Source organism: Tachyglossus aculeatus, chromosome 7 (assembly GCF_015852505.1).
Source record: "Tachyglossus aculeatus isolate mTacAcu1 chromosome 7, mTacAcu1.pri, whole genome shotgun sequence".
In the NCBI taxonomy this organism is placed as follows: domain Eukaryota; kingdom Metazoa; phylum Chordata; class Mammalia; order Monotremata; family Tachyglossidae; genus Tachyglossus; species Tachyglossus aculeatus.
In genome coordinates this window covers 11381160-11405499 of record NC_052072.1, presented here as the reverse complement: position 1 = coordinate 11405499, position 24340 = coordinate 11381160, and the positions used below count along the sequence as shown (strand labels likewise).

Below are 24340 nucleotides of genomic sequence, written 5' to 3'. Positions count from 1 at the left end.
CCTATCCTACCCTCCCTTGACCCCACGGCTCCCTCCAGTTATCGCCCCATCTCCCGCCAACTGTTCCTGTCCAAAATCCTTGAGTGAGCTGTCTACACCCACTGCCTCAAGTTCCTCTCCTCCAGTTCTCTCCTGGACCCCCTACAATCTGGCTTCCGTCCCCTTCACTCCACAGAACCCGCCCTCTCAAAGGTCACCGGTGATCTCCTCCCTGCCAAATCCAACGGCCTCTACTCCATCCTAATCCTCCTCGACCTTTCACCTGCCTCTGACGGTGTCAGCCACTCCCTTCGCCTGAAAACATTATTCAACATCAACTTCACCGACGCCGTCCTCTCCTGGTTCTCCTCTTACTTCTCTGGCTGCTCATTCTCAGTCTCTTTCACAGGCTCCTCCTCTGCCTCCCATCCCCTTACTGTGGGGGTCCCTCAAGGTTAAGTTCTGGTCCCATTTTTTATCTCCATCTACACCCACTCCTTTGGAAACTCATTTGCTCACACGGCTTCATCTTTGACCTCTGTGACACCCAAATCTTCATCTCCAGCCCTGATCTCTCCCTCTCTTCAGTCTCGCATTTCTTCCTGCCTTCAAGTCATCTCTACTTGGATGCCCTTCCGTCACCTCAAACTTAATATGGCTAAACTAAACTGCTTATCTTCCCACCCAAACCCTGTCTTCCTCCTGACTTTCCCATCGCTGTTGACAGCACCACCATCCTTCCTGTCTCACAAGCCCGTAACCTTGACATTATCCTTGCCTTCTCTCTCTCGTTTCACCCACATATTCAAGCCATCACTGAATCCTGTCAGTTCTACCTTCACAACATCGCCAAAATCCGCCCTTTCCACTCCATCAGAACTGCTACCATATTAATGCAAGCACTTCTCCTATCTCGCCTTGATTATTGTATCAGTCTCCTCGCTGACCTCCCTGCCTCCCGTCTCTCCCCACTCTAGTCCGTACTCCATTCTGCTGCCCAGATCATTTTCCTTCAGAAATGTTCAGACTCTGTTTCCCCACCCCTCAAGAAAGTCCAGGGGTTGCCTATCCACCTCCATATCAAACAAAAACTCCTCATCATTGGCTTTAAAGCACTTAATCAGTTTGCCCCCTTGTACCTCACCTGGCTACTTTCCTACAGCCCAGCCCACACGCTTTGTTCCTCTAATGCCAACCTTCTTACCGTACCTCCATCTCATCTATCTCGCCACTGACCCCTCACCCACATCCTACCTCTGGCCTGGAACACCCTCCCTCCTCATGTGAGACTGATAATTGCTCTCCCTCACTTCAAATCCTTATTAAGGGCACGTCTCCTCCAAGAAGCCTTCCCTGACTAAACCTTCCTCTCCTCCAACCCCTTTCCGCATCCACCTGACTTGCCTCCTTCATTCATCCTCCCTCCCATCCCCACAGCACATATGTATAGATCTGTATATCTCTGTAATTTAATTTATGTATATTAATATATATCTCCCCCTCTAGACTGTGAGCTCGCTGTGGACAGGGAATGTGTCTGTAGTTATAGTGCACTCTCCCAAGCACTTAGTTCTTTTGCACACAGTAAGCCTCAATGAAGACTACTGATTGAATGAATGAATGAACTCTCTAGACTGTAAACTCCTTCTGGGCAGGGGTTGTGTTTACTAACTCTGTTACATTGTAATAATCCATGTGGTATTTAAGTGCTTACTATGTGCCAGGCATTCTACTAAGTGCTGGGGTAGATACAAGCAAATCGGGTTGGACACAGTCCCTCTCCCATATGAGGCCCACAGTCTTAATCCCCATTTTACAAATGAAGTCACTGAGGCACGGAGAAGTTAAATGATTTGCTCAGGGTCACACAGCGGACGAGTGGTGGAGCTGGGATTAGAACCCAGGTCCTTCCGACTCCCGGGCCTTTACTTTATCCATTAGGCCATGCTGCTTCTCATTTTGTGCTCTCCCAAGTGCCCAGAATAGTGCTGTGGACACAATAAACATGCAATAAATACCATCAATTGGATTGATTGATTCAAACTTTTGAGCAGAGCACCGTACTAAGTGTTTGGGGGAGTATAATGCAATATGTGAAGGCAGAAACAGGCCCCTCCCACAACAACCTTATGGTCTAGAAGGGGAGACGGATATTAATATAAATAATTCTGATGGATTGTTTTGCTTGGCAATCTGGTGGAAACATTTCCCTGTCAGTCAAGGGCATTTACTGAGTGTTTACTGCTTGCAGAGCACCGTACTGAGCTCTCTATTCATTCAATCTTATTTATTGAGCACTTACTATGTGCAGAGCACTGTACTGAGCGCTTGGAAAGTACAATTTGGCAACAGAGACAATCTCTACCGAACAACGGCCTCACAGTCTAGAAGGGGGGGAGACAGACAATGAAACAAAACAAGTAGACAGGCATCAATAGCATCAAAATAGATAAATAGAATTATAGATATATACACCTCATTAATAAAATAAATAGAATAATAAATATACGTATGTGCACAAATGCTGTTGCGGGGGAGGGGGATAGAGCAGAGGGAGGGACTGGGGCGATGGGGAGTGGAGGAGGAGCAGAGGAAAAGGGGACTCAGTCCAGGAAGGCCTCCTGGAGGAGGTGAGCTTTCAGTAGGGCTTTGAAGGGGGGAAGAGAGCGAGCTTGGCGGATGTGCGGAGGGAGGACATTCCAGGCCAGGGGGAGGACGTGGACCGGGGGTCGACGGTGGGACAGGCGAGAACGAGGCCTAACGGTGAGGAGATTAGCGGCAGAGGAGCGGAGGGTGCATGGTGGGCTGGAGAAGGAGAGAAGGGAGGGGAGGTAGGAGGGGGCGAGGGGATGGAGAGCTTTGAAGCCAAGGGTGAGGAGTTTTTGAGTCATACGAAGGTTGATAGGCAACCACTGGAGATTTTTGAGGAGGGGGGGGTGGGTGACATTGTACCCTCCCAAGCACTTAGTACAGTGCTCTGCACACAATAAGAACTCAGTAAATACGACTAACTGACTGACTCTTGGGGGAGTATAATATTATAAAGTCGGTAGATAGGGGCCCTGCCCTCAAGCGGTTTACAATGAAGTCGGAGTACAGACCCAAGTGCGTAGGCAATGCTGAAGAGAGGGCAAATAGAGTGGGGAAATCAATCAGTCAATCAATCAATCAATTGTATTTTTTTGAGCACTTACTGTGCTCAGAGTGCTGTGGTATGCATTTGGGAGAGCACAGTAGAAGAGTTGGTAGACATGCTGATGAGGAGTTAGTCATATTTCTTGGAGGAAATATGATTTTAGTAGGGCTTTGAAGTCGGGGAATGTGGTGATCTGTTGGGTGTGAAGCGCGAGGGTGTTCCAGACCCGAGGGCGGATGGGGGTGAGGGCTCAGCAGCAAGAGAGACCAGATCACGTACAGCGGGTAGGTTGGCATTAGAAAAGCAAAGTGTGCGGGCTGGGCTTTTTGGGGAGATTAGAGAGGTTAGGTAGGAGGGGGAATGTAACCACCCTGAAGGGAAGCGACCACAACTTCTGCTTTTGTTGCAGGCTCCTAAATGCCCTGTACAGTGCTCTGTTTGCCATAGGCATGCAACCAGCGCTTAGTACAGTACCTGGCACATAATAAGTGCTAACAAATACCATAAAAAAACCTGCTGCTGCTGCTGATGACAATTTTTAGCAGAGTGGAGGAGTTGAAGATGTTCTAGGCAACGGTGATGGAGTGGGGACGTTTGAGAAGCAGCGTGGCTCAGTGGAAAGAACCCGGGCTTTGGAGTCAGAGGTCATGGGTTTAAATCCCGGCTCCGTCACTTGTCAGCTATGTGACTTTGGGCAAGTCACTTAACTTCTCTGGGCCTCAGTTACCTCATCTGTAAAATGGGGATTAAGACTGTGAGCCCCCCGTGGGACAACCTCATCACCTTGTGACCTCCCCTATGTGCTTTGCACATAGTAAGCACTTAATAAATGCCATCATCATCATCAATCGTATTTATTGAGCACTTACTGTGTGCAGAGCACTGTACTAAGCGCTTGGGAAGTACAAATTGGCAACATATAGAGACAGTCCCTACCCAACAGTGGGCTCACAGTCGAAAATGCCATCATTATTATTGTTATTATTATTATTATTATTGTTGAGAGCAGGGATACTCTGCTACTTCCCGTCTCCCTAAGTCTTTTAATATGTCTCCCCCTTATAGACTGTAAGCTCCTTGTAGGCAGAGGTTGCATCCACCAACTCTGTTTTACTTTCCCAAATGTACAGTACAGTGCTGGGCACACTGTAAGTGCTTAATAAATACCATTCATTGATTGCTTGATAATGCTTGTGTGAGAGGATTGAAGAGCACTAGTTAGGATATATATAGAGAAAAAGCATATAGGTAAGAGGAGAGCCTTGGAGCTTATAGGCCCTATTGATGAATGCTGGGGAGAAGCCATTGGAGAATTTTGAGGATGGGAACAGTGTGTCTCAGATGACCATTTTAGCTAGGTGATACATCGCCTGCGGAGAGGATAAACTGTGGAAGAGAGGCTGGAGGCCGTGGAGCTGGTAGGGAATCTGTTTCTTTCAGCAGCCCATGTGGGAGGTGATAAGGCCAAGTAAGGGTAGAGAAGAAAAGGTGGAACTTTGACATATCGTGAGGGAGAAGTAATAGGGCTCGAGGCAAACCGAATGTGGGAAGTTGGTCTGAGAAAAGAACCAAGGGGATACTGAGCTTGGGAGATGGGGGTGACGATGGCGTTGCCCAAAATTCTAGGAAAGTTAGGAGATGGTGAGGATTTAGGAAGGAAGTTTTGCCAGTATGTCCCAAAGGTAAGAGGAAATGCACATTTGTCAAATCGATCAATGGTATTTGTTGAGCATTTACCATGATGTGTAGAGCACTGTAGAGCGAGTGCTTGGAAGAGTTCGTTCTCGCCTGTCCCGCCATCGACCCCCGGCCCACGTCATCCCCCGGGCCCGGAATGCCCTCCCTCTGCCCATCCGCCAAGCTAGCTCTCTTCCTCCCTTCAAGGCCCTACTGAGAGCTCACCTCCTCCAGGAGGCCTTCCCAGACTGAGCCCCTGAGCTCCATCCCCCCATCTTTCCTCCTTCCCTTCCCCACAGCACCTGTATATATGTATATATGTTTGTACATATTTTTTACTCTATTTATTTATTTATTTTACCTGTACATATCTATTCTATTTATTTTATTTTGTTAGTATGTTTGGTTTTGTTCTCTGTCTCCCCCTTTTAGACTGTGAGCCCACTGTTGGGTAGGGACTGTCTCTATATGTTGCCAACTTGTACCTCTTAAGTGCTTAGTACAGTGCTTTACACAGTAAGCACTCAATAAATACGATTGATTGATTAAGAGTACAACACAACAGAATTAGCAGACAAGTTCCTCGCCCATAACGAGCTAACAGTCTAGAGAAGAGGAGGAAATGTCAGTGCTGGAGATGTAGTTTTGAGAATCATTGCCCTGTGGTGATATTCTAAACCATAGGAGCTGCTGCTGGGTCTCTGTAAGGATGCTTTCTACTTGGAACACATTTTTCCCAGACTTTAGGTTAGAGGATGCTGATTTCAGGTTACAGTATTTTTTATTTCGTGATAAAATCACCTCACCCGTAGCAGCGTCGTTGCAGCAAATCCTGAAAATGGCATGTGCGACTTTTGACAAGTAAGATTCATTCATTCATTCATTCAATTGTATTTATTGAGCGCTTACTGTGTCCAGAGCACTGTACTAAGTGCTTGGAAAGTACAATTAGGCAACAGATAGAGACAATCCCTACCCAACAACGGGCTCACAGTCTAGAACGGGTGACAAACAACAAAACAAAACAAGTAGACAGGCATCAATGCCATCAAAATAGATAAATAGAATTATGGCTATATACACACCATTAATAAAATAAATAAAATAATAAATATGTACAAATATACACGAGTGCTGTGGGGAGGGGAAGGGGGAGTAGGGGGCTTAGGGAGGGAGGAGGGGTGATGGGGAGGGGAGGAGGAGCAGAGGAAAAGGGGGGCTCAGTCTGGGAAGGCCTCCTGGAGGAGGTGAGCTCTCAGTAGGGCTGTGAAGAGGGGAAGAGAGCCAGTTTGGCGGATGTGTGGAGGGAGGGCATTCCAGGCCAGAGGTAGGAAGTGGGCAAGGGGTTGACGACGGGAGGAGGCACAGTGAGAAGGTTAGTGGCAGAGGAGCGGAGGATGCGGGCTGGGCTGTAGAAGGAGAGAAGGGAGGTGAGGTTGGAGGGGGCGAGGTGATGGACAGCCTTGAAGCCAAGAGTGAGGAGTTTTTGCTTCATGTGAAGGTTGACAGGCAACCACTGGAGATTTTTGAGGAGGGGAGTGACGTGCCCAGAGCTCTCTTCCTCCCTTCAAGGCCCTACTGAGAGCTCACCTCCTCCAGGAGGCCTTTCCAGACTGAGCCCCTTCCTTCCTCTCCCCCTCGTCCCCCTCTCCATCCCGCCATCTTACCTCCTTCCCTTCCCCACAGCACCTGTATATATGTATATATGTTTGTACATATTTGTTACCCTATTTATTTATCAATCAATCGTATCTATTGAGCGCTTACTGTGTGCAGAGCACTGTACTAAGCGCTTGGGAAGTACAAGCTGGCAACATATAGAGACAGTCCCTACCCAACACTGGGCTCACAGTGTAAAAGGGGGAGACAGAGAACAAAACCAAACATACTAACAAAATAAAATAAATAGAATAGATATGTACAAGTAAAATAAATAAATAAATAAATAGAGTAATAAATATGTACTAACATATATACATATATACAGGTGCTGTGGGGCGGGGAAGGAGGTAAGATGAGGGGATGGAGAGGGGGACGAGGGGGAGAGGAAGGAAGGGACTCAGTCTGGGAAGGCCTCCTGGAGGAGGTGAGCTCTCAGTAGGGACTTGAAGGGAGGAAGAGAGCTAGCTTGGCGGAGGGGCAGAGGGAGGGCATTCCAGGCCCGGGGGAGGACGTGGGCCGGGGGTCGATGGCGGGACAGGTGAGAACGAGGTACGGTGAGGAAATTAGCGGCGGAGGAGTGGAGGGTGCGGGCTGGGCTGGAGAAGGAGAGAAGGGAGGTGAGGTAGGAGGGGGCCAGGGGATGGACAGCCTTGAAGCCCAGGGTGAGGAGTCTCTGCCTGATGCGCAGATTGATTGGTAGCCACTGGAGATTTTTGAGGAGGGGAGTAATATGCCCAGAGCGTTTCTGGACAAAGATAATCCGGGCAGCAGCATGAAGTATGGATTGAAGTGGGGAGAGACACGAGGATGGGAGATCAGAGAGAAGGCTGATGCAGTAGTCCAGATGGGATAGGATGAGAGCTTGAACGAGCAGGGTAGCGGTTGGGATGGAGAGGAAAGGGCGGATCTTGGCAATGTGGCAAAATTTATCTTGTACGTATCTATTCTATTTATTTTATTTTGTTAGCATGTTTGGTTTTGTTCTCTGTCTCTCCCTTCTAGACTGTGAGCCCGCTGTTGGGTAGGGACTGTCTCTATGTGTTGCTGACTTGTACTTCCCAAGTGCTTAGTACAGTGCTCTGCACACAGTAAGCGCTCAATAAATACGATTGATTGATTGATTGATAGAAAGATAATCCGGGCAACAAAGTGAAGTGTAGACTGAAATGGATGACTTAAGTCACCTTAATACCTTTTAACTAATGCCGCAATGAAAGAAAAGCTGAGAAGTATAGCTACGGCTAATATGCAGATACCCCACACAGTACTTATCTTCTTTGGCTCTCCGTAAACTAATTTAGATACTCTTCACACTGAATTAAGATACTAATCTGTTTAATATCTCATTGTCTATAAATACATTGGGTTTCAGTTTATCCGAACACCCCCGACTCCCACCAAGAATAAACAACTGTGAACTCATTGGACTCACAGTGAGTTAGAAGAAAACCTGGGTAACGAATCATTGTGCACCAAGGAAACTGAAACATAACCAGAGATTTTCAGTTGCAACTTGGAACTGGATTCACCCTGGAGTCCCGTTATAAGATACTTTCCAAGAATGCGGTGGGAAACAAAGAAAGAGAAAACCAAATCAAGAACACGAGCGTATTCTTGGTGGGCATGTGGACCCCAACTGCAGACCTGATTGTAGGGTTAGTGGAGTTGTAGGGCCAGGAGCACAGGCCTGGGACTCAGAAAGTCATTCTAGCTCCTCCACTTGTCTGCTGTGTGACCATCACTTCACTTCACTTCTCTGGGTCTCAGTTACCTCACCTGTAAAATGGGGATTGAGACTGTGAGCCCCAGGTGGCTTGGATCCACCCCAGTGCTTAGTACAGTGCCTGGTACATAGTAATTACTTAACAAATGCCATAATAATAATAATTATTATTGTTATTATCCCACTTTCTGTATGGCTGGAAGGCTTGGACCCAGCGTAAATAATAATAAGAATAATTGGGGTATTTGTTAAGTGCTTGCTGTGTGGCGGGCACTGTACTAAGAGCTGGGGTAATAATAATAATAATCATAATGATGGCATTTATTAAGCGCTTACTATGTGCAAAGCACTGCTCTAAGCGCTGGGGAGGTTACAAGGTGATCAGGTTGCCCCGGGGGGGCTCACAGTCTTAATCCCCATTTTACAGATGAGGGAACTGAGGCGCAGAGAAGTTAAGTGACTCGCCCAAAGTCACACAGCTGACAATTGGCAGAGTTGGGATTTGAACCCACGTCCTTCTGACTCCAAAGCCCGTGCTCTTTCCACTGAGCCACGCTGCTTCTCAGTAATAATAATAATCATTATATTACTAATAATATAATTATTATCAGTAATAATAATAATGATGACACTTATTAAGCACTTACTATGTGCAAAGCACTGTTCTAAGCGCTGGGGAGGTTACAAGGTGATCAGGTTGCCCCGCGGGGGGCTCACAGTCTTAATCCCTATTTTACAGATGAGGCAACTGAGGCGCAGAGAAGTTAAGTGACTTGCCCAAAGTCACACAGCTGGCAATTGGCAGAGTTGGGATTTGAACCCACATCCTTCTGACTCCAAAGCCCGTGCTCTTTCCACTGAGCCACGCTGCTTCTCAGTAATAATAATAATCATTATAGTATTAGTAATATAATTATTATCAGTAATAATAATAATGATGACACTTATTAAGCACTTACTATGTGCAAAGCACTGTTCTAAGCGCTGGGGAGGTTACAGGGTGATCAGGTTGTCCCCCGGGGGGCTCACAGTCTTAATCTCCATTTTACAGATGAGGCAACTGAGGCGCAGAGAAGTTAAGTGACTTTTCCAAAGTCACACAGCTGACAATTGGAGATACCAAATAATCAGGTCCTCTGTGGGACTCAGAGTCTAAGTAGAAGGGAGAGCAGATATTCAATCCCCGTTTTGTAGAAGTGACTTGTCCAAGGTCACGCAGCGGACAAGCGGTGGAGCCGCTAGACTGAGCCCCTTCCTTCAGACTGAGCCTTCCTTCCTCTCCCCCTCGTCCCCCTCTCCATCCCCCCCATCTTACCTCCTTCCCTTCCCCACAGCACCTGTATATATGTATATATGTTTGTACAGATTTTTTACTCTATTTATTTATTTTATTTGTACATATCTATTCTATTTTATTTTGTTAGTATGTTTGGTTTTGTTCTCCGTCTCCCCCTTTTAGACTGTGAGCCCACTGTTGGGTAGGGACCGTCTCTAGATGTTGCCAATTTGTACTTCCCAAGAGCTTAGTACAGTGCTCTGCACATAGTAAGCGCTCAATAAATACGATTGATGATGATGATGATGAGCCGGAATTAGAACCCGGGTCCGCTTGTCCTATCCGGCTCCTCGGTCGGTTCTTCGGGAGCATCGCTTAGGTGCTCGACATCCAGTGGGAAGAAAGGGTCACAGGCACTGAAGTTCAGGCTTTGAAGTCCGTCCGCTCGCAGAGCTCGGTGGATAGGAGCTGAATGAAGACGAGTAGAAGCAGGGCTGCCCTGTCTGCTGATGGCCAGCCCGGCGAAAGCTGGAGATTCAAATGGGGAGGGCCGGGGAGAGAAGATTGATTGATGAGAAGATAATCTTCGAGGACACAATCATTGCCGTGGGGCAGCACAGCTGAGCGTTGGGAGCAAGCCCAAGGCGGCGTAGAGTGGGTTAAGAAAGGACAGGGCTCCCTGAGCAGGAACCTGGACAGGATCCAGAGATGGAGCCAAATGTGAAAACAGCTCCAGCCGCTGCAGGCAGCAAGAGGAGCAACATAGTAATCATCATCATCATCATCAATCGTATTTATTGAGCGCTTACTATGTGCAGAGCACTATCCTAAGCGCTTGGGAAGTACAAATTGGCAACATCTAGAGACGGTCCCTACCCAACAGTGGGCTCACAGTCTAAAAGGGGGAGACAGACAACAAAACCAAACATACTAACAAAATCAATCATCGATCAATCAATCAATCGTATTTATTGAGCGCTTACTATGTGCAGAGCACTGTACTAAGCGCTTGGGAAGTACAGATTGGCAACACATAGAGACAGTCCCTACCCAACAGTGGGCTCACAGTCTAAAAGGGGGAGACAGAGAACAGAACCAAACATACCAACAAAATAAAATAAATAGGATAGAAATGCACGAGCAAAATAAATAAATAAATAAGTAAATAAATAGAGTAATAAATATGTACAACCATATATACATATGTACAGGTGCTGTGGGGAAGGGAAGGAGGTAAGATGGGGGGATGGAGAGGGGGACGAGGGGGAGAGGAAGGAAGGGGCTCAGTGTGGGAAGGCCTCCTGGAGGAGGTGAGCTCTCAGCAGGGCCTTGAAGGGAGGAAGAGAGCGAGCTTGGCGGATGGGCAGAGGGAGAGCACTCCAGGCCCGGGGGAGGACGTGGGCCGGGGGTCGATGGCGGGACAGGCGAGAGCAAGGTACGGTGAGGAGATTAGCAAATAATAATAATAATAATAATAATAATAATAGCATTTGTTAAGCGCTTACTATGTGCAAAGCACTGTTCTAGGCGCTGGGGGGATACAAGGTGATCAGGTTGTCCCACGTGGGGCTCACAGTCATCATCCCCATTTTACAGATGAGGTGACTGAGGCGCCGAGAAGTTAAGTGACTTGCCCAAGGTCACACAGCAGACGTGGCAGAGCCGGGATTCGAACCCATGACCCCTGACTCCAAAGCCCGTGCTGTTTCCATTGAGCCACGCTGCTTCACTTAATAGAGTTGGTAGACACGTTCCCTGCCCGATACGAGTAATAATAATAGTGGTATTTGTTCAGCGCTTAGGATGTGCCAAGCACTGTTCTAAGCGCTGGGGTAATAATAATAATAATAATGATAATAATAATGATGGCATTTGTTAAGCACTTACTATGTGCAAAGCACTGTTCTAAGCGCTGGGGAGGTTACAAGGTGATCAGGTTGTCCCACGGGGGGCTCACAGTCTTAATCCCCATTTTCCCGATGAGGTAACAGGCACAGAGAAGTTAAGTGACTTGCCCAAAGTCACACAGCTGACAAGTGGCGGAGTCGGAATTCGAATCCACGACTTCTGACTCCCAAGCCCGTGCTCTTTCCACTGAGCCACGTTGCTTCTCTAGTGCGTGGCGTAGTGGATCAAGCACGGACGTGGGAGTCAGTAGGTCATGGGTTCGAATCCCGGCTCTGCCACGTGTCTGCTGTGTGACATTGGGCAAGTCACTTAACTTCTCTGGGCCTCAATTCTCTCATCTGGAAAATGGGGATTAAGACTGTGAGCCCCATGTTGGGCAGGGACTGTGTCCAACTTGATTACCTTGTATCTACCCTAGCGCTTAGAACAGTGCCTAGTACATAATAAGTGCTTAATAAATGCCATTATTACTATCGATGCTATGGATTCATTCATTCAATCATATTTATTGAGTGCTTGCTGTGTGCAGAGCACTGTACTAAGCACTTGGAAAGTACAATTTGGCAACAAATAGAGACAGTCCCTACCCAACAGTGGGCTCACAGTCTAGAAGCGGGGAGACAGACAACAAAACAAAACAAGTAGACAGGCATCAATAGCATCAATATAAATAAATAGAATTATAGATATATACACATCATTAATAAAATAAAAAGAATAGTAAATACGTGCATATATACACAAGTGCTGTGGGGTGGGGAGCGGGGTAGAGCAGAGGGAAGGAGTAAGGCTGACGGGGAGAGGAGGAGGGTCAGAGGCAAAGGGATAAATAAATACGATTGAATGAATACCTGTATATATGCATATATAATAATGATGGCATTTATTAAGCGCTTACTATGTGCAAAGCACTGTTCTAAGCGCTGGGGAGTTTACAAGGTGATCAGGTTGTCCCATGGGGGGCTCACAGTCTTAATCCCCATTTTACGGATGAGGGAACTGAGGCCCAGAGAAGTGAATATATGTTATATATATGTTTTATATATATATGTTTGTACATATTTATTACTCTATTTTATTTGTACATATTTATTCTATTGATTTTATTTTGTTACTATGTTTTGTTGTCTGTCTCCCCCTTCTAGACTGTGAGCCCACTGTTGGGTAGGGACCGTCTCTAGATGTTGCCGACTTGTACTTCCCAAGCGCTTAGTGCAGTGCTCTGCACACAGTAAGCGCTCAATAAATGCGATTGAATGAATGAATGAAAAGGGGAAGTCTGGGAAGCAGTCTGGGAAGGCTTCCTGGAAGAGGTGAGCTTTCATTGAGCCCTTACTGTGGGCAGAGCACTGCAGTAAGCGCTCGTACAACCCAAGAGTTGGTAGGCATGATCTCTGCCCACAAGGAACGTATATAATCTAGAGTAGGAATTTACAGCAACGACAAGGGACTGTATATGTGTGTGATGTTGTTGAGACTGACAATCTCACCCTGACTCTTGCAGACTTGCAGTCCTAGGTAAACTTCACCATCCTTGGCATGGTATATATGGTATACGCCATTGATACATATATGTATACACACACATATGTATGCTAATCTAAGTATATGTTAGTAGGGTTTGTTGTGTGTCTTCTAAAATGCACCATTTTTTGTTTGCCCGCACATAAAGGAATATACTGTGGATTGATCAAGGCAAGGAAAGTAGTCATTCGTTCATTCAATCATATTTATTGAGTGCTTACTGTGTGCAGAGCACTGTGCTAAGCGCTTGGGAAGTACTCCCCCTCTCCATCCCCCCATCTTACCTCCTTCCCTTCCCCACTGCACCTGTATATATGTATATATGTTTGTACATATTTGTTGCTCTATTTATTTATTTATTTATTTATCTATCTATTTATTTATTTATTTTACTTGTACATATCTATTCTATTTATTTTATTTTGTTAGTATGTTTGGTTTTGTTCTCTGTCTCTGTCTCGCCCTTTTAGACTGTGAGCCCACTGTTGGGTAGGGACTGTCTCTATATGTTGCCAACTTGTACTTCCCAAGCGCTTAGTACAGTGCTCTGCACACAGTAAGCACTCAATAAATACGATTGATGATGATGATGACAAGTTGGCAGCATACAGAGGCGGTCCCTACCCAACAACGGGCTCACAGTCTAGAAGAAAATAGTAACTCAGTTATCTATTTTACTCCAAGCCAGTGATGGTGGTGGTTAAGTTTGTGTAGCTAAGAAGTACAGTGCTCTGCACACGGTAAGCTCTCAATAAATACGGTTGAATAAATGAATATTTACATTTTTTTTGACATTTTGGGAAAAAAAACCAGTTGAACCTGCAAGCCATACAGCTGGTTAGAGGTGTTACATTATAATGTAGAATAGGAGGGTGAAGGTGCAGTGTTTACTAAATATTTTCCTAGAAGAGTGTTGAGCTGATTTCAGTTTTACAGATTTTTCTTTTCCATGTTTCTCATGGCCCTCTATCTGGTAAATTAAAGATGAGGTGATGGGAGGGAATACATGGTTTTAAAAGCCCTAGAAGACCACTGAACAGTAGACTTAAGCCAGCCAGTCGGTTGTATTTACTCCAGATCTCAAAGGCTCCTAGTTTGGTAAGCAATTATATAGTTGTTCCTGTGGTTCAAAATGTAGTCAATCAATCAGTGATATTTATTGAGCACTTACCGTGTGCAGAACACTGTAATAAACAATTGAGAGAGTACAGCGCTGCAGAGGTGGAAGAAGGAGCTTGGATTGTAGAGGGAAAGCAGACATTAAAATAAATTCAGGATGTGTACATAAACTGCCGTGGGGCTGAGGGTCCGGTGAATATCAAGTGTTTGAAGGGCTGGGTGACTCAGAAGGGAGAGGGAATAAGGGGAAATGAGGGATTGGAGGGGGTCAGGGAGAGAATTGGAGGAGAAGCGGTCATGGGCTCTGCCACTTGTCTGCTGTGTGACCTTGGGCAAGTCACGGCGCTCCTCTGAGCCTCAGTTCCGTCATCTGTAAAATGGGGACTGAGTCCGTGAGCCCCATGTGGGACAGGGCCGGTGTCCAACCTGATCTGCTTGTATCCACCTCAGCGCTTAGTACAGTGCCTGGAACATAGTAAGCGCTTAACAAATACTGCAATCAAGGCCCTACTGAGAGCTCACCTCCTCCAGGAGGCCTTCCCAGACTGAGCCCCTTCCTTCCTCTCCCCCTCCTCCCCCTCTCCATCCCCCCCATCTTACCTCCTTCCCTTCCCCACAGCACCTGTATATATGTATATATGTTTGTACATATTTGTTACTCTATTCATTTATTTATTTATTTATTTATTTTACTTGTACCTATCTGTTCTATTTATTTTATTTTGTTAGTATGTTTGGTTTTGTTCTCTGTCTCCCCCTTTTAGACTGTGAGCCCACTGTTGGGTAGGGACTGTCTCTATATGTTGCCAATTTGTACTTCCCAAGCGCTTAGTACAGTGCTCTGCACATAGTAAGCGCTCAATAAATATGATTAATAATAATAATAATAGACACATTTCCTGCCCAAAGGAGCGTATAGTCTAGAGGGAGGAGCTAACAGTCTAGAGAGGAGCTTGGAAGCAGCGTGACTTTGTGGGTGAAAGCATGGGCCTGGAAACCAGAGAGCCCGGGTTCTAATTTCAGCTCCGTCATTTTTCTTCTGTGTGACCTTGGAAGAGTCACTTCACTTCTGTACCTCAATTTCCTCAGTGATAAAATGGGAATCCGATACCTTCATTCAGTTCATTCATTCAGTCATATTTATTGAGCGCCTACTCTGTGCAAAGCACTGTAGGAAGTGCTTGGAAGAGTAGAGTATGGCAACAAATAGACACATTCCTGTCCACAGTGACCACAGTCTAGAGGGGGAGGCAGACATTAATATAAATAAGTAAATAAACAAATACATTACAGATGTTTGCAGATCTATACATATGTATACATATATATACATATGGGATGGGAGGGAGGAGGAGTGAAAGAGCAGCTGTCTTCCTTCAATGCCCTACTGAGAGCTCATCTCCTCCAAGAGGCCTTCCCAGACTGAACCCCCCACCCTACCTCCTTCCCCTCCCCACAGCACCTGTATATATGTTTGTACAGTTTTATTACTCTATTTATTTTACTTGTACATATTTACTATTCTATTTATTTTGTTAACGACATGCATCTAGCTTTACTTCTATTTATTCTGATGACTTGACACCTGTCCACATGTTTTGTTTTGTGGTCTGTCTCCCCCCTCTAGACTGTGAGCCTGTTGTTGGGTAGGGACCGTCTCTATATGTTGCCAACTTGGACTTCCCAAGCGCTTAGTACAGTGCTCTGCACACAGTGAGCGCTTAATAAATACCACTGAATGAATGAATGAATGAAAAGTAAGAGCGGCGCAGAAGGGAGAAGAGGAGAGCAGGGCCTCATCAGGGAAGACTTCCTGGAGGAGACGTGCCTTTGATAAGATTTTGGAATAGGGGAGAGCAATGATCTGTCGGATGTGAGGAGGAAAGGCATTCCAGGGCAGAGGTAGGATGTGGGCGAGAGGTCGGCGGCGAGACGGACGAAATTGAGGTACAGTGAGAAGGTGAGCGTTAGAGGAATGAAGTGTGCGGGCTGGGTTTTAGGAGAGTAGCGAGGTGAGATAGGAGGGGGCAAGGGGATTAAGTGCTTTAAAGCCGTTGGCGAGGAGTTTTTGTTTGATCCGGAGGTAGATGGGCAACCACTGGAGTTTCTCGAGGAGTGTGGAAACACGGTCCGAACGTTTTTGAAGGAAAATGATTCGGGCAGCAGAATGGAGTATGGACTGGAGTGGGGAGAGATGAGGCAGGGAGGTCAGCGAGGAGGCTGATACAATAAGGCGGGATAGGAGAAGTGCTTGCATTAATGTGTAAGCAGTTTGGGCAGAGAAGAAGGGGCGGATTTTGACCATGTTGTGAAGGTAGAACTGACAGGAGAACTGTTCTCCTTCCTACTTAGACTGTGAGACAGGGACTGTATTTGGCCTGATTAAGTTGGTTCTACCCCAGCGTTTACAACAGTACTCGACACATAGGCAACACTTCAATACCATAAAAAAATAAAATAAAGCTCAACAAGCCAAACGAAATGCCGGGCATCATCAAGATAGGTATAGAAAACAAAATGCACAGCTTTATTCCATCAGTTTTTAAGCACTTTTTGCGTGCAGAACACTATACTAAGTGTTTGGGAGAGTGCAGTATGAGAGTTGGTAGTCACGTTCCCTGCCCACAACTAACTTACAGTCTAGAGAGGACGATACATGTTAATATAAATAGAGTAATCACAGATACGTATCTAAGTGCTGTGGGCCTGAGGGAAGGGTGAATAAAGGGTGCAAATCCAAGTATAAGGGTGATGCAGAAGGGAGGGGGAGAAGAGGAAGGGAGGGCCTCGTTGGGGAAGGCTTCATGGAGGAGTTGTGCCTTCAGTAAGACTTTGAATCAATCAATCAGTCGTATTTATTGAGCGCTTACTGTGTGCAGAGCACTGTACTAAGCACTTGAAGGTGGGAGAGTCATTGTCTGTCGGATATGAAGCGGGAGGGAGTTTCAGGCCAAAGGCAGGATGTGAGTGAGGGGTCAGCAGCGAGGTAGACGAGATGGAGGTACAGTAAGTAGATTGGCATTAGTGGAGTGGAGTGTGCTAGCCGGGTCAGAGTAGGAGAGTAGCAAGGTGAGGTCGGAAGGGGCCGAGGCGACTGACTGCTTTAAAGCTGATGGCGAGGGGTTTCTGTTTGAGGCGGAGGTGGGAGGGCAACCACTGGAGTTTTTCCCCAGAGTTTGGGCTGGGCCCCCCTGAGTTAGTACCTGCGATTCCGGCTACCACATCTCAGGAAGGACATAGTAGAGTAGCTCCTCGCTGGGGAGGTTACAGAGTGATCAGGTTGTCCCACGGGGGGGTTCACAGTCTTAATCCCCATTTTACAGATGAGGTAACTGAGGCCCAGAGAAGTGAAGTGACTTGCCCAAAGTCACACAGCTGACAATTGGCGGAGCCGGGCTTTGAACCCATGACCTCCGCTTCATATCCGACAGACAATGACTCTCCCCTCCTTCAAGCGCTTAGTACAGTGCTCTGCACACAGTAAGCGCTCAATAAATACGATTGATTGATTCAAAGTCTTACTGAAGGCACAACTCCTCCAGGAAGCCTTCAGAGTAGAAAGTTCAGTAAACAGGAACCAAAATAATATTAATAATAATGATGACATTTATTAAGTGCTTACTATGTGCAGAGCACTGTTCTAATCGCTGGGGAGGTTACAGAGTGATCAGGTTGTCCCACGGGGGGGTTCACAGTCTTAATCCCCGTTTTATAGATGAGGTAACTGAGGCCCAGAGAAGTGAAGTGACTTGCCCAAAGTCACACAGCTGACAATTGGCGGAGCCGGGCCTTGAACCCATGACCTCTGACTTCAAAGCCCGTGCTCTTTCCACTGAGCCATGCTGCTTTTCAAAATCATCACAAGGGCAGAGAAACTTCCATACAAACATCGACTGAAAAAAATTAGCACTCCAAAATCTGGAATGGCGAAGGCTAGAAAAGAAGGAATCAATCAGTCATATTTATCGAGCGCTTACTCTGTGCAGACCAGCGTACTAAGCGCTTAGGAGAGTACAGTATAGCTATCTGTAGACACGTTCCCTGCCCACAGTGAGCTTCCGGTCTAGAGGAACTCTCTGAAGTTGTCAGAAACTGAAAAAGTAAGGACACGTTGAACTTGGAATTTCTCTTTACCAAATCCCTCAATACCAGAGTGAGGGGACCACTTACTGAATGTGGTAGGTTCAAAATTAGCAAAAGGAGCCAGTTTTATTCCCTCAGTGAGGATAAGCACAGGGCCTTACGCAGCTCGAAGATTATCAATGGGCTTTGGTCAAGTTTAACAGCTGGGCGGCCCTTAGTGGGTTTACGAGAGGCAAGTTTTGGAAGCTTCGGATGGAACATCTGATTACTCAAGACGGTTGAGAGAGATCCGTCTATTCATTATCCAAAGGGAAGGTTAGGAATGTCATGAAGAATGTGGATGGATGTAAGGAGGAAAACCACAGTTTCCCTCCAAGCATCTTTCTTTGCCACTCTCAGGCATTCATTCATTCATTCATTCAATCAGTCGTATTTATTGAGCGCATACTGTGCGCAGAGCACTGTACTAAGCATAGAATACTAGACCGGATAGACCTTTGGTATGACCAGTAATGGAACTTCTTGTCTTTTTTTGTCAATTAAACAAGACTCAGATATAATTCCTAGTTGTTTCCAACTCTAAAGACAGTCATTCAGGCACTTTTAAAACATCCACCTAGAGCACCCTTCCTTTCCGACTACACTTTTCCTCGAAAGACAAGGGGGAGAAGAGTGATCTGTCAATCAATCAATCAGTCACTCAATTCTATTTATTGAGTGCTTTCTGTGCGCAGAGCACTATACCAATTGCTCCGGAGGATACCATATCATCATCATCAATCGTATTTATTGAGCGCTTACTATGTGCAGAGCACTGTACTAAGCGCTTGGGAAGTACAAATTGGCAACATATAGAGACAGTCCCTACCCAACAGTGGGCTCACAGTCTAAAAGAGTGGGCTCACAGTCTACCATATAACAGAATTAGTGGACCTGTTCCCTGTCCACAGTGAGCTTATGGTCTAATATGGTAAAGGAAGCTTTCTAAATGGACTGATATAAAGATGGAAAGATTTTGAGATTGTAGAAGTCAAAACCGTAAGCTTTTCTCTAGACTGCAAGCTCCTTGTGGGCAGGGAACACGTCATCCGACTCTGTTATACCATACTCTCCCAAGAGCTTAGCACAGTGCTCTGCGCACAGTAAGCATTCAATAAATACCATGGATTGATTGATTGAAAGACTTTTCTGACAAAATGAGATTTAAGAAGGATTGAAAATGACAAAGGTCGCAAGAGGAAGGAGAAGTGCTGATCCAGATAGAGGGGCAATTTAGAAGAAAGTGACATTTTCTGGCCCCAGGAAGGAGCAGAAAATAGTAGAGAAGAGAACAGTGATCTAACCTTGGGAAGTAGAAGTAATGTGGCCTAACGAAAAGAGGACAGGAGTCAGAGGAGTCAGTCCAATCTCAGTTCCATCACTTGCCTGCTGTGCGACCTTGGGCAAGTCTCTTAACTTCTCTTTGTCGTAGTTTTCCCAACTGTAACATCCCAGACTGTGAGCCCCATGTGGGACAGGGACTCTGTCCAACCTGATTATCTTGTGTCTATCCCCAACTCAGAGTACAGTGCTCGGCACAGAGTAAGTGCTTAACAAATACCAAACAAAGACTATGAAGACATCAGAAGCTTTTTTATTTTTATTTTTTTGGTACTTGTTAAGCGCTTACTGTGTGCCAGGCACTGTACTAAGCACTGGGGTACATAGAAGCTAATCAAGTTGGACACAGCCCCTGTCCTACATGGGACTCACAGTCTTAATCCCCATTTTATAGATGAGTTAACTGAGACACAGAGACCTAAAGTGACTTGCCCAAGTTCACACAGCAGACAAGTGGCAGGGCCCGAATTAGAACCCAGGTCCTTCTGAATCCCAGGCTCATGCTCTATCCACTAGGCCATGCTTCTTTTAAGTTTATTAGGGGCAGAAGATAGAGGAGACTTCTTAAAGTTGCTGGAGGATAGAAATTATCAGTCAGTCAGTGGTATTTTTTGAGTGCCTGTTGTGTGTAGAGAATAGTACTAAGCGCTTGGGAGAGCACAATTCAACAGAAATGGTAGACATGTTCCCAGCCTACAATGAGCTGACAGCAGTGAGACAAATTTGCAGTGTAGTAACCACTGACTGACTTTTAATGCTACAGAAATTAGGGGAGGGTCAAAATAAGCACTCCTGGAGTTAGAAGGAAACTTCTGGGCTTTGCTCTTCACTCACCAGGAAACAATCTGAGGTAATGAATAATAATAATAATAATGGCATTTATTAAGCGCTTACTATGTGCAAAACACTGTTGTAAGTTCTGGGGAGGTTACAAGGTGATCAGGTTGTCCCACATGGGGCTCACAGTCTTAATCCCCATTTTACAGATGAGGTAACTGAGGCCCAGAGAAGTGAAGTGACTTGCCCAGTCACACAGCTGACAGTTGGCAGAGCCGGGATTTGAACCCATGACCTCTGACTCCAAAGCCTGTGCCCTTTCCACTGAGCCACGCTGCTTCTTATGCATGTGGCCATACTAATACTACTGCTACTACTAATAATAATGGTATTTGTAAAGCGCATATTGTGTGTCAAGCACTGTTCTAAGCGCTGAGGTAGATCCAACCTAATCAGGTTGGACAGTTCCTTTCCCACATGGGTTTTACAGTCTTAATCCCCATTTTACAGATGAGGGAACTGAGGTACAGGGAGGCAAAGGGATTTGCTCAAAGTCACACAAGCAGACAAGTGGTGGAGCTGGGATTAGAACCCAGGTCCTCAGATTCCCAGGCCCCTGCTCTATCCACTAGACCATGGTTTTAATTGAGCGCTTACTATGTGCTTTCTTGAGTGCCTTGATTTTTCTTGCTCCGCTTCAGGGAGGGGAATAATGGGTTGGATGCAGGAGGAGGGAGTCTCGATGCCATGAGCAGGGGCGTTTTGGTATGTACACTGTAATAATAATAATAATAATGATAATAATAATGATGGCATTTGTTAAGCATTTACTATGTGCAAAGCACTGTTCTAAGCGCTGGAGAGGTTACAAGGTTATCAGGTTGTCCCACGGGGGGCTCACAGTCTTCATCCCCATTTTCCAGATGAGGTAACTGAGGCCCAGAGAAGTGAAGTGACTTGCCCAGAGTCACACAGCTGACAAGTGGCAGAGCCGGGATTTGAACCCATGACCTCTGACTCCAGAGCCCGGGCTCTTTCCACTGAGCCACGCTGCTTTTTGTTTAGTCTCCTTCCACCTAACACTCAAGTTTAATGGAAGTATGTAAGAGTATTAACTGGGTTATAGCAATAATCGCACAAATCCTCTTCCTTCCACCGCCCTTCAGTCTGCCAGTGATTTAGCCCATCTTTCTGAGCATAGTATTTGTCAACTTACTGCTTTTTGCTGACCACTAGAAAGCTTTGTGAGGCTTAATTTTTTTCGAGTTACCATTCAAATGCAGCAGTTTTAAAGTGGAATCAGCACCACATCTATCTACAAATGCCGTTAAAGCATTTTACCGTTACTTGAAACATTTCTAAAATTGATGGTCACCATGGTTAAAATAGAGAAAGTAGGATTCCTTTCTTCCGTATTGTATTGAAAATCCAATCATTGCTACTGAGGGCAAGAATTGTTTTGAAATCACATCATCATCAACATAATAATAATAATAATAGTAATAATAATGATGGCATTTGTTAAGTGCTTACTATGTGCAGAGCACTGTTCTAAGCGCTGGGGGGGATACAAGGTGATCAAGTTGCCCCATGTGGGGCTCACAATCTTAATCCCCCATTTTACAGATGAGGTAACTGAGGCTCAGAGAAGTTAAGTGACTTGCCCAAGGTCACACAGCAGTCATGTGGTGGAGTCGGGATTCGAACCCATGACCTCTGACTCCAAAGCCCGTGCTCTTTCCACTGAGCCACGCTGCTTCTCTAAGTGGTATGTATTAAATGCTTACCGTGTGCCGAGCGCTGTACTAAACGCTTCGGAGAGTACAATACCATGGAGTTGACAGGATCATTCCCTGCATGTTTGCCGGCTGGCCAGGTATTGAATTCAGGTTCAAAGTCACCATTCATTATTTTGTGATGGAGCATTTTATATCTTCTGTCCCTTCACACAATATGTATTTATAGACCACCTCATGGTTGGATCTGAAAAAAGTCTTGTTAAAAGTCCCCAAATACAATTCTTGAAAGTAGCAGCAGCGTGGCTCAGTGGAAAGAGCCCGGGCTTTGGAGTCAGAGGTCATGGGTTCAAATCCCGGCTCCGCCACTTGTCAGCTGTGTGACTTTGGGCAAGTCACTTAACTTCTCTGTGCCTTAGTTACCTCATCTGTAAAATGGGGATTAAGACTGTGAGCACCCCGTGGGACAACCTGATCACCTTGTAGCCTCCCCAGCGCCTAGAACAGTGTTTTGCACATAGTAAGCGCTTAATAAATGCCATCATTATTATTATTATTACTAAAGGCAAGGTGTGTGCGTTTAGCGTGTCCAGTTAGAGACATTCCGAAACACGTAGCTGCTCATAGACTGTCCTCTTTCTTCATCTGTACAGAAGGGAAAACTTCTCGTCTGTATACTTCAAAATTGTAGTTGCAGGCTATATTTGAACGTTGCATATAAATCGAAGCCCCGATGAGTTAGTGGACCAGATTCCTTCAATTGCGTTGTTTTTCTTTCCACAAGGAGCTTCCAGTGGGAAATTCCTGATTGAAGGGACGAGCGTGGCCTCACGGATAGAGCACGGGCCCGAGAGGCAGAAGGACCTGAGTCCCAATCCTGGCTCTGCCACTTGTCTTCTGTGTGACCTTGGGCAAGTCACTTCATTTCTCTGGGCCTCAGTTCCCTTATCTGTAAAATGGGATTAAGACGGTGAGCCCGATGTGGGGCAGGGACTGTGTCCATCCTAATTAGCGTATATCCACTTGAGCTCTCAGAACAGTGCTCGACACCTAGTAAGCACTTAACAAATGTAATAATTATAATAATAATGTGGTTTGGAGCTTTCCAAGTCTGCGAGCTCAGCATGGGCTCCTTCCCCTCCCCACAGCACCTCTATATATGTATATATGTTTGTATGTATTTATTACTCTATTTTATTTGTACATATTTATTCTATTTATTTTATTTTGTTAATATGTTTTGTTTTGTTGTCTGTCTCCCCCTTCTAGACTGTGAGCCCACTGTTGGGTAGGGACCGTCTCTATATGTTGCCAACTTGTACTTCCCAAGCGCTTAGTACAGTGCTCTGCACACAGTAAGCGCTCAATAAATACGATTGAATGAATGAATGAATGAATGGGCAGGGAACGTATCTGTTATATTGTTGTGTTGTACTCTCCCAAGAGCTCAGTACAGTACCCTACGTGCAGTAGGCACTCAATAAATCCATTGGATTGATTAGTCAATTCTCCATAAAAGCAAATGAACCTAGCTTCAAGAGTCACATGGATTTTACAGTTGTTAAGAAATTCAGACTGCTTGGAAAAAAATCAGTTCTCATCTTCATCCACACTGGAGAGACATTCAAGAAATCTCACATCTGTAGACGTGGTATTATTGAGCATCTACTGCGGGCAATACATTACACTATACACTCGATAAAGTACCAGAGAAGTACGAGATACCTTCTCTACCCAAAAGGAGCTTATTATTTCAACGATGCTGGAAGCTAGATTGCAGTTAGTTGATGAAAAAAATGTTTGGTGAAGTTTTGTTTCGTGGTTTGCGTGGTTTATCGTAACTGATTTTTGAGCCGAAGAAAAATTGTCATGAGGGTTAGGTAGCTTGTTAGAAAAAGTGGCAGCATCCAGATCTAGGTCTAAATGGGATAATTTTTTTTTTTTTTAACATCTATCACGAGAGGCTAGATTCCGACCGTGTCCCGAGGTTGTATTCAAGGACTGAATTCAGTTCTTATGGCATTGCTGGTCTCTTTGGCAAACACATTCTGCTGATATGGATAATGGAGAACTAGAAAAATCTTTGTGCTACCACTAGGCCTCTACCTAGAGAGGGTTCAGGTATATTTAATTGGAAATTTTTTGCAAAAAGAAGAAAAAAAAGATTACTAAAGGCTCATTAGGAAGTGTCGGGAATTATAATTATAAAAAGAATAAAGGAGCTTTTGATGTTTATGAACCAGTTCTTTGGATATTCCACAGCAGCTTTTCAATTTTTTTTTGTTATAAAGACCTGTCACCGAGTTGGATGAAAATTAAGAGTGACAAAGTCTTTCATGGAATATTCTTGGCTTGGTTGA

General features: G+C 45.4%; 1 protein-coding gene across 1 annotated transcript in view; it reads left to right on the top strand.

Annotated features, from left to right (window-relative positions):
* INO80D (INO80 complex subunit D) overlaps window positions 1–24340 on the top strand; it is a 101528-nt gene that overhangs the window by 11677 nt on the left and 65511 nt on the right. The window lies entirely within an intron of this gene.